This window comes from Hemiscyllium ocellatum, chromosome 33 (assembly GCF_020745735.1).
Source record: "Hemiscyllium ocellatum isolate sHemOce1 chromosome 33, sHemOce1.pat.X.cur, whole genome shotgun sequence".
NCBI lineage: Eukaryota > Metazoa > Chordata > Chondrichthyes > Orectolobiformes > Hemiscylliidae > Hemiscyllium > Hemiscyllium ocellatum.
This window is the reverse complement of record NC_083433.1, coordinates 20,874,152-20,886,341: the sequence shown is the minus strand read 5'-3', so window position 1 is coordinate 20,886,341 and position 12,190 is coordinate 20,874,152. Positions and strand designations below refer to the sequence as shown.

The following is a 12,190-nucleotide window of genomic DNA, read 5'->3' as shown; positions in this document are numbered from 1 at the left end:
GGATAGTCGGCAAATATGACCTCCACCGTTGGAGTATTAATGTGCTATCGCTTCTCGGCCTTTTGGCTTGGAATATGTGTAGTTTCTGTTCTTATCAGTTTAATCGCTGATATCTCCCGAAGGTGGGAGTGTTTGTATTAAATGGATTTTTGGAGCAGGGAGATGGCTTAAGGGCTTGCTCTGTCCTCTCCATGTATCAGCCTGGTATTGCAGTGTTTCCAGGAATGGTGCACCCAACGCTTACCCAAGTTCAAAAGCAGGTGAATGCAATGTGAATCTCTTGCCTTTGCTAGTTTGCCGTGTTGATGGCAGTCAGTGATTGTTGCATCTATTGTCTTTTCAGTTGCAGGAAACTATCGTCTTTTGTTACGGGTTTTCTGTCTTATGAACCTGCTCTGCAGTTACCTGATGAAGGTGCAGCACGCTGAAAGCCAGGACAGGGGTAACCCCAACGTGCTACAGGGAACATTCTGGAACCAGGGGCCTGCCAGGAAGGTAACTTGCCAATTTGAATGAATGGATTTGCCCTTGTCTGCCGTTTTGGGCTTCTGCGGTCGTTCTTGGAACGTATCCCACCGATGGTACGGCGGTGGCGGGGGGTGGGGTGACTGCTGTAATTTCAAAGAACCCCGTTGGGCTGAAACCTGGTGTTGTGGGATTTTTAACACAGTCAAATCAGGTTGTGGGATCCCATGACTCAGCCAATGTCAAATGGCTATCAGATCAGCCCCCACAGCCCCTTCCCAACCCCCCCGCCTCCCCCCCCACCCCCGAGGCAACAAATTTATCCTAATATTTTCTTGAACAAGGAAGAAATGTCTTTAGTCTGTTTCCTGAATAGAGTGAAACCCCCATCTCTGTTTGTTTCTTCGCAAACTACTGTACGGAAGCGACCTGCTTTAGTAGCTACGTCTGTACGTAAAGATTATTCACGCAGACGATCGCCCAAGGCTGGAACTGGCTTCAGCTCCCTGGTGCCACCAGGCAGCCGTACTAACCACTGATCCACTGTGCCACCCGTACGATTTGGAACGATTTGTCATCATTTGCGGTGCAAGTAGCGAAACAGTTGTCAGTTTGTCAACTGGGTCGGATTATAATGTTGTCAGCGATCTGCAGCAATGTGAACGGAGATGTCGAATCGAGCTGCTGGTGGTGATGAGGCGCGCTTGCAGCGTGACATGTTTACACGGGGAGATCAGCTCCCTCCCCATTCTCCACAGAGAGTCGGATACAAGTAGAGAGGATATTGAAAGTGGACGATAAAGAAAGGGTGCACGGACGTAATTCGCTTTTCGCAACTTTTCGGATTGATGCGGAATGCCGAGGAGCGAATCCTGTACGTGAGGGAAACGATGATTGGCATTTATGGGCAAGCTACACCAACACAAGGGGAGGCAATGAATAGGATCTTTCCGTCAAGGCCAACAATTCTCGCCCATGCCGAGATCAGCCTGGTGGTGAGCTGCTCTCTCGAACCGCTGCAGTCCAAGTGCTGTCGGTAGCCCCGCGATGCTGTTTGGGCGGGGATTCCCGATTTTGACCCGGTAACACCGGAGGAACAAGGACATATTTGCAATTCAGGACAGCGAGTGCCTCGGCGGGGGGGAGAACTTGCGAATGGTGGTGTTCCCGTGGATCTGCTGCCGTCATCCTTCGAGGCTGCGTTGGCCATGGGTTTGCAAGGTGCTGCCTGAGGAATTCTGGTGAATCTTGTAGATGCCGGGGGAATGAATGACCCTGCCGCCGCCGCTGTCCCCGATCACCGGGAGAAACCTCTCTGCAGTCGACCTGACGTGCGGTGGCTCCGGCCCGTGCCATCTGATTGGTCGTCAGCGCGACCTACGCGGCTACGTAACAGATGGACAGAAAAGCACGGGGAAAGCACAGCGACTGCTGCAGAGTGATCTTCCGGTCTGGTTGGATATCTTGGAAGGAAGGTAGACGGTAAGGGAATAAAGGAACTTTGAATATCATCAAACTGATGGAAAGGATAGTCGGCAAATATGACCTCCACCGTTGGAGTATTAATGTGCTATCGCTTCTCGGCCTTTTGGCTTGGAATATGTGTAGTTTCTGTTCTTATCAGTTTAATCGCTGATATCTCCCGAAGGTGGGAGTGTTTGTATTAAATGGATTTTTGGAGCAGGGAGATGGCTTAAGGGCTTGCTCTGTCCTCTCCATGTATCAGCCTGGTATTGCAGTGTTTCCAGGAATGGTGCACCCAACGCTTACCCAAGTTCAAAAGCAGGTGAATGCAATGTGAATCTCTTGCCTTTGCTAGTTTGCCGTGTTGATGGCAGTCAGTGATTGTTGCATCTATTGTCTTTTCAGTTGCAGGAAACTATCGTCTTTTGTTACGGGTTTTCTGTCTTATGAACCTGCTCTGCAGTTACCTGATGAAGGTGCAGCACGCTGAAAGCCAGGACAGGGGTAACCCCAACGTGCTACAGGGAACATTCTGGAACCAGGGGCCTGCCAGGAAGGTAACTTGCCAATTTGAATGAATGGATTTGCCCTTGTCTGCCGTTTTGGGCTTCTGCGGTCGTTCTTGGAACGTATCCCACCGATGGTACGGCGGTGGCGGGGGGTGGGGTGACTGCTGTAATTTCAAAGAACCCCGTTGGGCTGAAACCTGGTGTTGTGGGATTTTTAACACAGTCAAATCAGGTTGTGGGATCCCATGACTCAGCCAATGTCAAATGGCTATCAGATCAGCCCCCACAGCCCCTTCCCAACCCCCCCGCCTCCCCCCCCACCCCCGAGGCAACAAATTTATCCTAATATTTTCTTGAACAAGGAAGAAATGTCTTTAGTCTGTTTCCTGAATAGAGTGAAACCCCCATCTCTGTTTGTTTCTTCGCAAACTACTGTACGGAAGCGACCTGCTTTAGTAGCTACGTCTGTACGTAAAGATTATTCACGCAGACGATCGCCCAAGGCTGGAACTGGCTTCAGCTCCCTGGTGCCACCAGGCAGCCGTACTAACCACTGATCCACTGTGCCACCCGTACGATTTGGAACGATTTGTCATCATTTGCGGTGCAAGTAGCGAAACAGTTGTCAGTTTGTCAACTGGGTCGGATTATAATGTTGTCAGCGATCTGCAGCAATGTGAACGGAGATGTCGAATCGAGCTGCTGGTGGTGATGAGGCGCGCTTGCAGCGTGACATGTTTACACGGGGAGATCAGCTCCCTCCCCATTCTCCACAGAGAGTCGGATACAAGTAGAGAGGATATTGAAAGTGGACGATAAAGAAAGGGTGCACGGACGTAATTCGCTTTTCGCAACTTTTCGGATTGATGCGGAATGCCGAGGAGCGAATCCTGTACGTGAGGGAAACGATGATTGGCATTTATGGGCAAGCTACACCAACACAAGGGGAGGCAATGAATAGGATCTTTCCGTCAAGGCCAACATTTCTCGCCCATGCCGAGATCAGCCTGGTGGTGAGCTGCTCTCTCGAACCGCTGCAGTCCAAGTGCTGTCGGTAGCCCCGCGATGCTGTTTGGGCGGGGATTCCCGATTTTGACCCGGTAACACCGGAGGAACAAGGACATATTTGCAATTCAGGACAGCGAGTGCCTCGGCGGGGGGGAGAACTTGCGAATGGTGGTGTTCCCGTGGATCTGCTGCCGTCATCCTTCGAGGCTGCGTTGGCCATGGGTTTGCAAGGTGCTGCCTGAGGAATTCTGGTGAATCTTGTAGATGCCGGGGGAATGAATGACCCTGCCGCCGCCGCTGTCCCCGATCACCGGGAGAAACCTCTCTGCAGTCGACCTGACGTGCGGTGGCTCCGGCCCGTGCCATCTGATTGGTCGTCAGCGCGACCTACGCGGCTACGTAACAGATGGACAGAAAAGCACGGGGAAAGCACAGCGACTGCTGCAGAGTGATCTTCCGGTCTGGTTGGATATCTTGGAAGGAAGGTAGACGGTAAGGGAATAAAGGAACTTTGAATATCATCAAACTGATGGAAAGGATAGTCGGCAAATATGACCTCCACCGTTGGAGTATTAATGTGCTATCGCTTCTCGGCCTTTTGGCTTGGAATATGTGTAGTTTCTGTTCTTATCAGTTTAATCGCTGATATCTCCCGAAGGTGGGAGTGTTTGTATTAAATGGATTTTTGGAGCAGGGAGATGGCTTAAGGGCTTGCTCTGTCCTCTCCATGTATCAGCCTGGTATTGCAGTGTTTCCAGGAATGGTGCACCCAACGCTTACCCAAGTTCAAAAGCAGGTGAATGCAATGTGAATCTCTTGCCTTTGCTAGTTTGCCGTGTTGATGGCAGTCAGTGATTGTTGCATCTATTGTCTTTTCAGTTGCAGGAAACTATCGTCTTTTGTTACGGGTTTTCTGTCTTATGAACCTGCTCTGCAGTTACCTGATGAAGGTGCAGCACGCTGAAAGCCAGGACAGGGGTAACCCCAACGTGCTACAGGGAACATTCTGGAACCAGGGGCCTGCCAGGAAGGTAACTTGCCAATTTGAATGAATGGATTTGCCCTTGTCTGCCGTTTTGGGCTTCTGCGGTCGTTCTTGGAACGTATCCCACCGATGGTACGGCGGTGGCGGGGGGTGGGGTGACTGCTGTAATTTCAAAGAACCCCGTTGGGCTGAAACCTGGTGTTGTGGGATTTTTAACACAGTCAAATCAGGTTGTGGGATCCCATGACTCAGCCAATGTCAAATGGCTATCAGATCAGCCCCCACAGCCCCTTCCCAACCCCCCCGCCTCCCCCCCCACCCCCGAGGCAACAAATTTATCCTAATATTTTCTTGAACAAGGAAGAAATGTCTTTAGTCTGTTTCCTGAATAGAGTGAAACCCCCATCTCTGTTTGTTTCTTCGCAAACTACTGTACGGAAGCGACCTGCTTTAGTAGCTACGTCTGTACGTAAAGATTATTCACGCAGACGATCGCCCAAGGCTGGAACTGGCTTCAGCTCCCTGGTGCCACCAGGCAGCCGTACTAACCACTGATCCACTGTGCCACCCGTACGATTTGGAACGATTTGTCATCATTTGCGGTGCAAGTAGCGAAACAGTTGTCAGTTTGTCAACTGGGTCGGATTATAATGTTGTCAGCGATCTGCAGCAATGTGAACGGAGATGTCGAATCGAGCTGCTGGTGGTGATGAGGCGCGCTTGCAGCGTGACATGTTTACACGGGGAGATCAGCTCCCTCCCCATTCTCCACAGAGAGTCGGATACAAGTAGAGAGGATATTGAAAGTGGACGATAAAGAAAGGGTGCACGGACGTAATTCGCTTTTCGCAACTTTTCGGATTGATGCGGAATGCCGAGGAGCGAATCCTGTACGTGAGGGAAACGATGATTGGCATTTATGGGCAAGCTACACCAACACAAGGGGAGGCAATGAATAGGATCTTTCCGTCAAGGCCAACATTTCTCGCCCATGCCGAGATCAGCCTGGTGGTGAGCTGCTCTCTCGAACCGCTGCAGTCCAAGTGCTGTCGGTAGCCCCGCGATGCTGTTTGGGCGGGGATTCCCGATTTTGACCCGGTAACACCGGAGGAACAAGGACATATTTGCAATTCAGGACAGCGAGTGCCTCGGCGGGGGGGAGAACTTGCGAATGGTGGTGTTCCCGTGGATCTGCTGCCGTCATCCTTCGAGGCTGCGTTGGCCATGGGTTTGCAAGGTGCTGCCTGAGGAATTCTGGTGAATCTTGTAGATGCCGGGGGAATGAATGACCCTGCCGCCGCCGCTGTCCCCGATCACCGGGAGAAACCTCTCTGCAGTCGACCTGACGTGCGGTGGCTCCGGCCCGTGCCATCTGATTGGTCGTCAGCGCGACCTACGCGGCTACGTAACAGATGGACAGAAAAGCACGGGGAAAGCACAGCGACTGCTGCAGAGTGATCTTCCGGTCTGGTTGGATATCTTGGAAGGAAGGTAGACGGTAAGGGAATAAAGGAACTTTGAATATCATCAAACTGATGGAAAGGATAGTCGGCAAATATGACCTCCACCGTTGGAGTATTAATGTGCTATCGCTTCTCGGCCTTTTGGCTTGGAATATGTGTAGTTTCTGTTCTTATCAGTTTAATCGCTGATATCTCCCGAAGGTGGGAGTGTTTGTATTAAATGGATTTTTGGAGCAGGGAGATGGCTTAAGGGCTTGCTCTGTCCTCTCCATGTATCAGCCTGGTATTGCAGTGTTTCCAGGAATGGTGCACCCAACGCTTACCCAAGTTCAAAAGCAGGTGAATGCAATGTGAATCTCTTGCCTTTGCTAGTTTGCCGTGTTGATGGCAGTCAGTGATTGTTGCATCTATTGTCTTTTCAGTTGCAGGAAACTATCGTCTTTTGTTACGGGTTTTCTGTCTTATGAACCTGCTCTGCAGTTACCTGATGAAGGTGCAGCACGCTGAAAGCCAGGACAGGGGTAACCCCAACGTGCTACAGGGAACATTCTGGAACCAGGGGCCTGCCAGGAAGGTAACTTGCCAATTTGAATGAATGGATTTGCCCTTGTCTGCCGTTTTGGGCTTCTGCGGTCGTTCTTGGAACGTATCCCACCGATGGTACGGCGGTGGCGGGGGGTGGGGTGACTGCTGTAATTTCAAAGAACCCCGTTGGGCTGAAACCTGGTGTTGTGGGATTTTTAACACAGTCAAATCAGGTTGTGGGATCCCATGACTCAGCCAATGTCAAATGGCTATCAGATCAGCCCCCACAGCCCCTTCCCAACCCCCCCGCCCCCCCCCACCCCCGAGGCAACAAATTTATCCTAATATTTTCTTGAACAAGGAAGAAATGTCTTTAGTCTGTTTCCTGAATAGAGTGAAACCCCCATCTCTGTTTGTTTCTTCGCAAACTACTGTACGGAAGCGACCTGCTTTAGTAGCTACGTCTGTACGTAAAGATTATTCACGCAGACGATCGCCCAAGGCTGGAACTGGCTTCAGCTCCCTGGTGCCACCAGGCAGCCGTACTAACCACTGATCCACTGTGCCACCCGTACGATTTGGAACGATTTGTCATCATTTGCGGTGCAAGTAGCGAAACAGTTGTCAGTTTGTCAACTGGGTCGGATTATAATGTTGTCAGCGATCTGCAGCAATGTGAACGGAGATGTCGAATCGAGCTGCTGGTGGTGATGAGGCGCGCTTGCAGCGTGACATGTTTACACGGGGAGATCAGCTCCCTCCCCATTCTCCACAGAGAGTCGGATACAAGTAGAGAGGATATTGAAAGTGGACGATAAAGAAAGGGTGCACGGACGTAATTCGCTTTTCGCAACTTTTCGGATTGATGCGGAATGCCGAGGAGCGAATCCTGTACGTGAGGGAAACGATGATTGGCATTTATGGGCAAGCTACACCAACACAAGGGGAGGCAATGAATAGGATCTTTCCGTCAAGGCCAACATTTCTCGCCCATGCCGAGATCAGCCTGGTGGTGAGCTGCTCTCTCGAACCGCTGCAGTCCAAGTGCTGTCGGTAGCCCCGCGATGCTGTTTGGGCGGGGATTCCCGATTTTGACCCGGTAACACCGGAGGAACAAGGACATATTTGCAATTCAGGACAGCGAGTGCCTCGGCGGGGGGGAGAACTTGCGAATGGTGGTGTTCCCGTGGATCTGCTGCCGTCATCCTTCGAGGCTGCGTTGGCCATGGGTTTGCAAGGTGCTGCCTGAGGAATTCTGGTGAATCTTGTAGATGCCGGGGGAATGAATGACCCTGCCGCCGCCGCTGTCCCCGATCACCGGGAGAAACCTCTCTGCAGTCGACCTGACGTGCGGTGGCTCCGGCCCGTGCCATCTGATTGGTCGTCAGCGCGACCTACGCGGCTACGTAACAGATGGACAGAAAAGCACGGGGAAAGCACAGCGACTGCTGCAGAGTGATCTTCCGGTCTGGTTGGATATCTTGGAAGGAAGGTAGACGGTAAGGGAATAAAGGAACTTTGAATATCATCAAACTGATGGAAAGGATAGTCGGCAAATATGACCTCCACCGTTGGAGTATTAATGTGCTATCGCTTCTCGGCCTTTTGGCTTGGAATATGTGTAGTTTCTGTTCTTATCAGTTTAATCGCTGATATCTCCCGAAGGTGGGAGTGTTTGTATTAAATGGATTTTTGGAGCAGGGAGATGGCTTAAGGGCTTGCTCTGTCCTCTCCATGTATCAGCCTGGTATTGCAGTGTTTCCAGGAATGGTGCACCCAACGCTTACCCAAGTTCAAAAGCAGGTGAATGCAATGTGAATCTCTTGCCTTTGCTAGTTTGCCGTGTTGATGGCAGTCAGTGATTGTTGCATCTATTGTCTTTTCAGTTGCAGGAAACTATCGTCTTTTGTTACGGGTTTTCTGTCTTATGAACCTGCTCTGCAGTTACCTGATGAAGGTGCAGCACGCTGAAAGCCAGGACAGGGGTAACCCCAACGTGCTACAGGGAACATTCTGGAACCAGGGGCCTGCCAGGAAGGTAACTTGCCAATTTGAATGAATGGATTTGCCCTTGTCTGCCGTTTTGGGCTTCTGCGGTCGTTCTTGGAACGTATCCCACCGATGGTACGGCGGTGGCGGGGGGTGGGGTGACTGCTGTAATTTCAAAGAACCCCGTTGGGCTGAAACCTGGTGTTGTGGGATTTTTAACACAGTCAAATCAGGTTGTGGGATCCCATGACTCAGCCAATGTCAAATGGCTATCAGATCAGCCCCCACAGCCCCTTCCCAACCCCCCCGCCTCCCCCCCCACCCCCGAGGCAACAAATTTATCCTAATATTTTCTTGAACAAGGAAGAAATGTCTTTAGTCTGTTTCCTGAATAGAGTGAAACCCCCATCTCTGTTTGTTTCTTCGCAAACTACTGTACGGAAGCGACCTGCTTTAGTAGCTACGTCTGTACGTAAAGATTATTCACGCAGACGATCGCCCAAGGCTGGAACTGGCTTCAGCTCCCTGGTGCCACCAGGCAGCCGTACTAACCACTGATCCACTGTGCCACCCGTACGATTTGGAACGATTTGTCATCATTTGCGGTGCAAGTAGCGAAACAGTTGTCAGTTTGTCAACTGGGTCGGATTATAATGTTGTCAGCGATCTGCAGCAATGTGAACGGAGATGTCGAATCGAGCTGCTGGTGGTGATGAGGCGCGCTTGCAGCGTGACATGTTTACACGGGGAGATCAGCTCCCTCCCCATTCTCCACAGAGAGTCGGATACAAGTAGAGAGGATATTGAAAGTGGACGATAAAGAAAGGGTGCACGGACGTAATTCGCTTTTCGCAACTTTTCGGATTGATGCGGAATGCCGAGGAGCGAATCCTGTACGTGAGGGAAACGATGATTGGCATTTATGGGCAAGCTACACCAACACAAGGGGAGGCAATGAATAGGATCTTTCCGTCAAGGCCAACATTTCTCGCCCATGCCGAGATCAGCCTGGTGGTGAGCTGCTCTCTCGAACCGCTGCAGTCCAAGTGCTGTCGGTAGCCCCGCGATGCTGTTTGGGCGGGGATTCCCGATTTTGACCCGGTAACACCGGAGGAACAAGGACATATTTGCAATTCAGGACAGCGAGTGCCTCGGCGGGGGGAGAACTTGCGAATGGTGGTGTTCCCGTGGATCTGCTGCCGTCATCCTTCGAGGCTGCGTTGGCCATGGGTTTGCAAGGTGCTGCCTGAGGAATTCTGGTGAATCTTGTAGATGCCGGGGAATGAATGACCCTGCCGCCGCCGCTGTCCCCGATCACCGGGAGAAACCTCTCTGCAGTCGACCTGACGTGCGGTGGCTCCGGCCCGTGCCATCTGATTGGTCGTCAGCGCGACCTACGCGGCTACGTAACAGATGGACAGAAAAGCACGGGGAAAGCACAGCGACTGCTGCAGAGTGATCTTCCGGTCTGGTTGGATATCTTGGAAGGAAGGTAGACGGTAAGGGAATAAAGGAACTTTGAATATCATCAAACTGATGGAAAGGATAGTCGGCAAATATGACCTCCACCGTTGGAGTATTAATGTGCTATCGCTTCTCGGCCTTTTGGCTTGGAATATGTGTAGTTTCTGTTCTTATCAGTTTAATCGCTGATATCTCCCGAAGGTGGGAGTGTTTGTATTAAATGGATTTTTGGAGCAGGGAGATGGCTTAAGGGCTTGCTCTGTCCTCTCCATGTATCAGCCTGGTATTGCAGTGTTTCCAGGAATGGTGCACCCAACGCTTACCCAAGTTCAAAAGCAGGTGAATGCAATGTGAATCTCTTGCCTTTGCTAGTTTGCCGTGTTGATGGCAGTCAGTGATTGTTGCATCTATTGTCTTTTCAGTTGCAGGAAACTATCGTCTTTTGTTACGGGTTTTCTGTCTTATGAACCTGCTCTGCAGTTACCTGATGAAGGTGCAGCACGCTGAAAGCCAGGACAGGGGTAACCCCAACGTGCTACAGGGAACATTCTGGAACCAGGGGCCTGCCAGGAAGGTAACTTGCCAATTTGAATGAATGGATTTGCCCTTGTCTGCCGTTTTGGGCTTCTGCGGTCGTTCTTGGAACGTATCCCACCGATGGTACGGCGGTGGCGGGGGGTGGGGTGACTGCTGTAATTTCAAAGAACCCCGTTGGGCTGAAACCTGGTGTTGTGGGATTTTTAACACAGTCAAATCAGGTTGTGGGATCCCATGACTCAGCCAATGTCAAATGGCTATCAGATCAGCCCCCACAGCCCCTTCCCAACCCCCCCGCCTCCCCCCCCACCCCCGAGGCAACAAATTTATCCTAATATTTTCTTGAACAAGGAAGAAATGTCTTTAGTCTGTTTCCTGAATAGAGTGAAACCCCCATCTCTGTTTGTTTCTTCGCAAACTACTGTACGGAAGCGACCTGCTTTAGTAGCTACGTCTGTACGTAAAGATTATTCACGCAGACGATCGCCCAAGGCTGGAACTGGCTTCAGCTCCCTGGTGCCACCAGGCAGCCGTACTAACCACTGATCCACTGTGCCACCCGTACGATTTGGAACGATTTGTCATCATTTGCGGTGCAAGTAGCGAAACAGTTGTCAGTTTGTCAACTGGGTCGGATTATAATGTTGTCAGCGATCTGCAGCAATGTGAACGGAGATGTCGAATCGAGCTGCTGGTGGTGATGAGGCGCGCTTGCAGCGTGACATGTTTACACGGGGAGATCAGCTCCCTCCCCATTCTCCACAGAGAGTCGGATACAAGTAGAGAGGATATTGAAAGTGGACGATAAAGAAAGGGTGCACGGACGTAATTCGCTTTTCGCAACTTTTCGGATTGATGCGGAATGCCGAGGAGCGAATCCTGTACGTGAGGGAAACGATGATTGGCATTTATGGGCAAGCTACACCAACACAAGGGGAGGCAATGAATAGGATCTTTCCGTCAAGGCCAACATTTCTCGCCCATGCCGAGATCAGCCTGGTGGTGAGCTGCTCTCTCGAACCGCTGCAGTCCAAGTGCTGTCGGTAGCCCCGCGATGCTGTTTGGGCGGGGATTCCCGATTTTGACCCGGTAACACCGGAGGAACAAGGACATATTTGCAATTCAGGACAGCGAGTGCCTCGGCGGGGGGGAGAACTTGCGAATGGTGGTGTTCCCGTGGATCTGCTGCCGTCATCCTTCGAGGCTGCGTTGGCCATGGGTTTGCAAGGTGCTGCCTGAGAATTCTGGTGAATCTTGTAGATGCCGGGGGAATGAATGACCCTGCCGCGCCGCCGCTGTCCCCGATCACCGGAGAAACCTCTCTGCAGTCGACCTGACGTGCGGTGGCTCCGGCCCGTGCCATCTGATTGGTCGTCAGCGCGACCTACGCGGCTACTTAACAGATGGACAGAAAAGCACGGGGAAAGCACAGCGACTGCTGCAGAGTGATCTTCCGGTCTGGTTGGATATCTTGGAAGGAAGGTAGACGGTAAGGGAATAAAGGAACTTTGAATATCATCAAACTGATGGAAAGGATAGTCGGCAAATATGACCTCCACCGTTGGAGTATTAATGTGCTATCGCTTCTCGGCTTTTGGCTTGGAATATGTGTAGTTTCTGTTCTTATCATTTAATCGCTGATATCTCCCGAAGGTGGGAGTGTTTTGTATTAAATGGATTTTTTGGAGCAGGGAGATGGCTTAAGGGCTTGCTCTGTCCTCTCCATGTATCAGCCTGGTATTGCAGTGTTTCCAGGATGGTGCAACCAACGCTTACCCAAG

At 51.3% G+C, this 12,190-nt stretch overlaps 7 non-coding genes across 7 annotated transcripts; all 7 read left to right on the top strand.

The window, feature by feature from the left end:
* The first annotated feature begins 46 nt into the window (after positions 1-46).
* Positions 47-238, top strand: LOC132831644 (U2 spliceosomal RNA). The gene has a single exon (XR_009646601.1). It is a non-coding gene; the product is annotated as a U2 spliceosomal RNA (small nuclear RNA).
* Positions 239-2,037: 1,799 nt separating this feature from the next.
* Positions 2,038-2,229, top strand: LOC132831643 (U2 spliceosomal RNA). Its single transcript, XR_009646600.1, has one exon. It is a non-coding gene; the product is annotated as a U2 spliceosomal RNA (small nuclear RNA).
* Positions 2,230-4,028: 1,799 nt separating this feature from the next.
* LOC132831642 (U2 spliceosomal RNA) lies at positions 4,029-4,220 on the top strand. Its single transcript, XR_009646599.1, has one exon. It is a non-coding gene; the product is annotated as a U2 spliceosomal RNA (small nuclear RNA).
* A 1,799-nt stretch (positions 4,221-6,019) lies between these two features.
* LOC132831641 (U2 spliceosomal RNA) lies at positions 6,020-6,211 on the top strand. Its single transcript, XR_009646598.1, has one exon. It is a non-coding gene; the product is annotated as a U2 spliceosomal RNA (small nuclear RNA).
* Positions 6,212-8,008: 1,797 nt separating this feature from the next.
* On the top strand, positions 8,009-8,200 carry LOC132831640 (U2 spliceosomal RNA). Its single transcript, XR_009646597.1, has one exon. It is a non-coding gene; the product is annotated as a U2 spliceosomal RNA (small nuclear RNA).
* A 1,797-nt stretch (positions 8,201-9,997) lies between these two features.
* On the top strand, positions 9,998-10,189 carry LOC132831639 (U2 spliceosomal RNA). Its single transcript, XR_009646596.1, has one exon. It is a non-coding gene; the product is annotated as a U2 spliceosomal RNA (small nuclear RNA).
* A 1,799-nt stretch (positions 10,190-11,988) lies between these two features.
* On the top strand, positions 11,989-12,179 carry LOC132831926 (U2 spliceosomal RNA). Its single transcript, XR_009646876.1, has one exon. It is a non-coding gene; the product is annotated as a U2 spliceosomal RNA (small nuclear RNA).
* Positions 12,180-12,190: the final 11 nt, after the last annotated feature.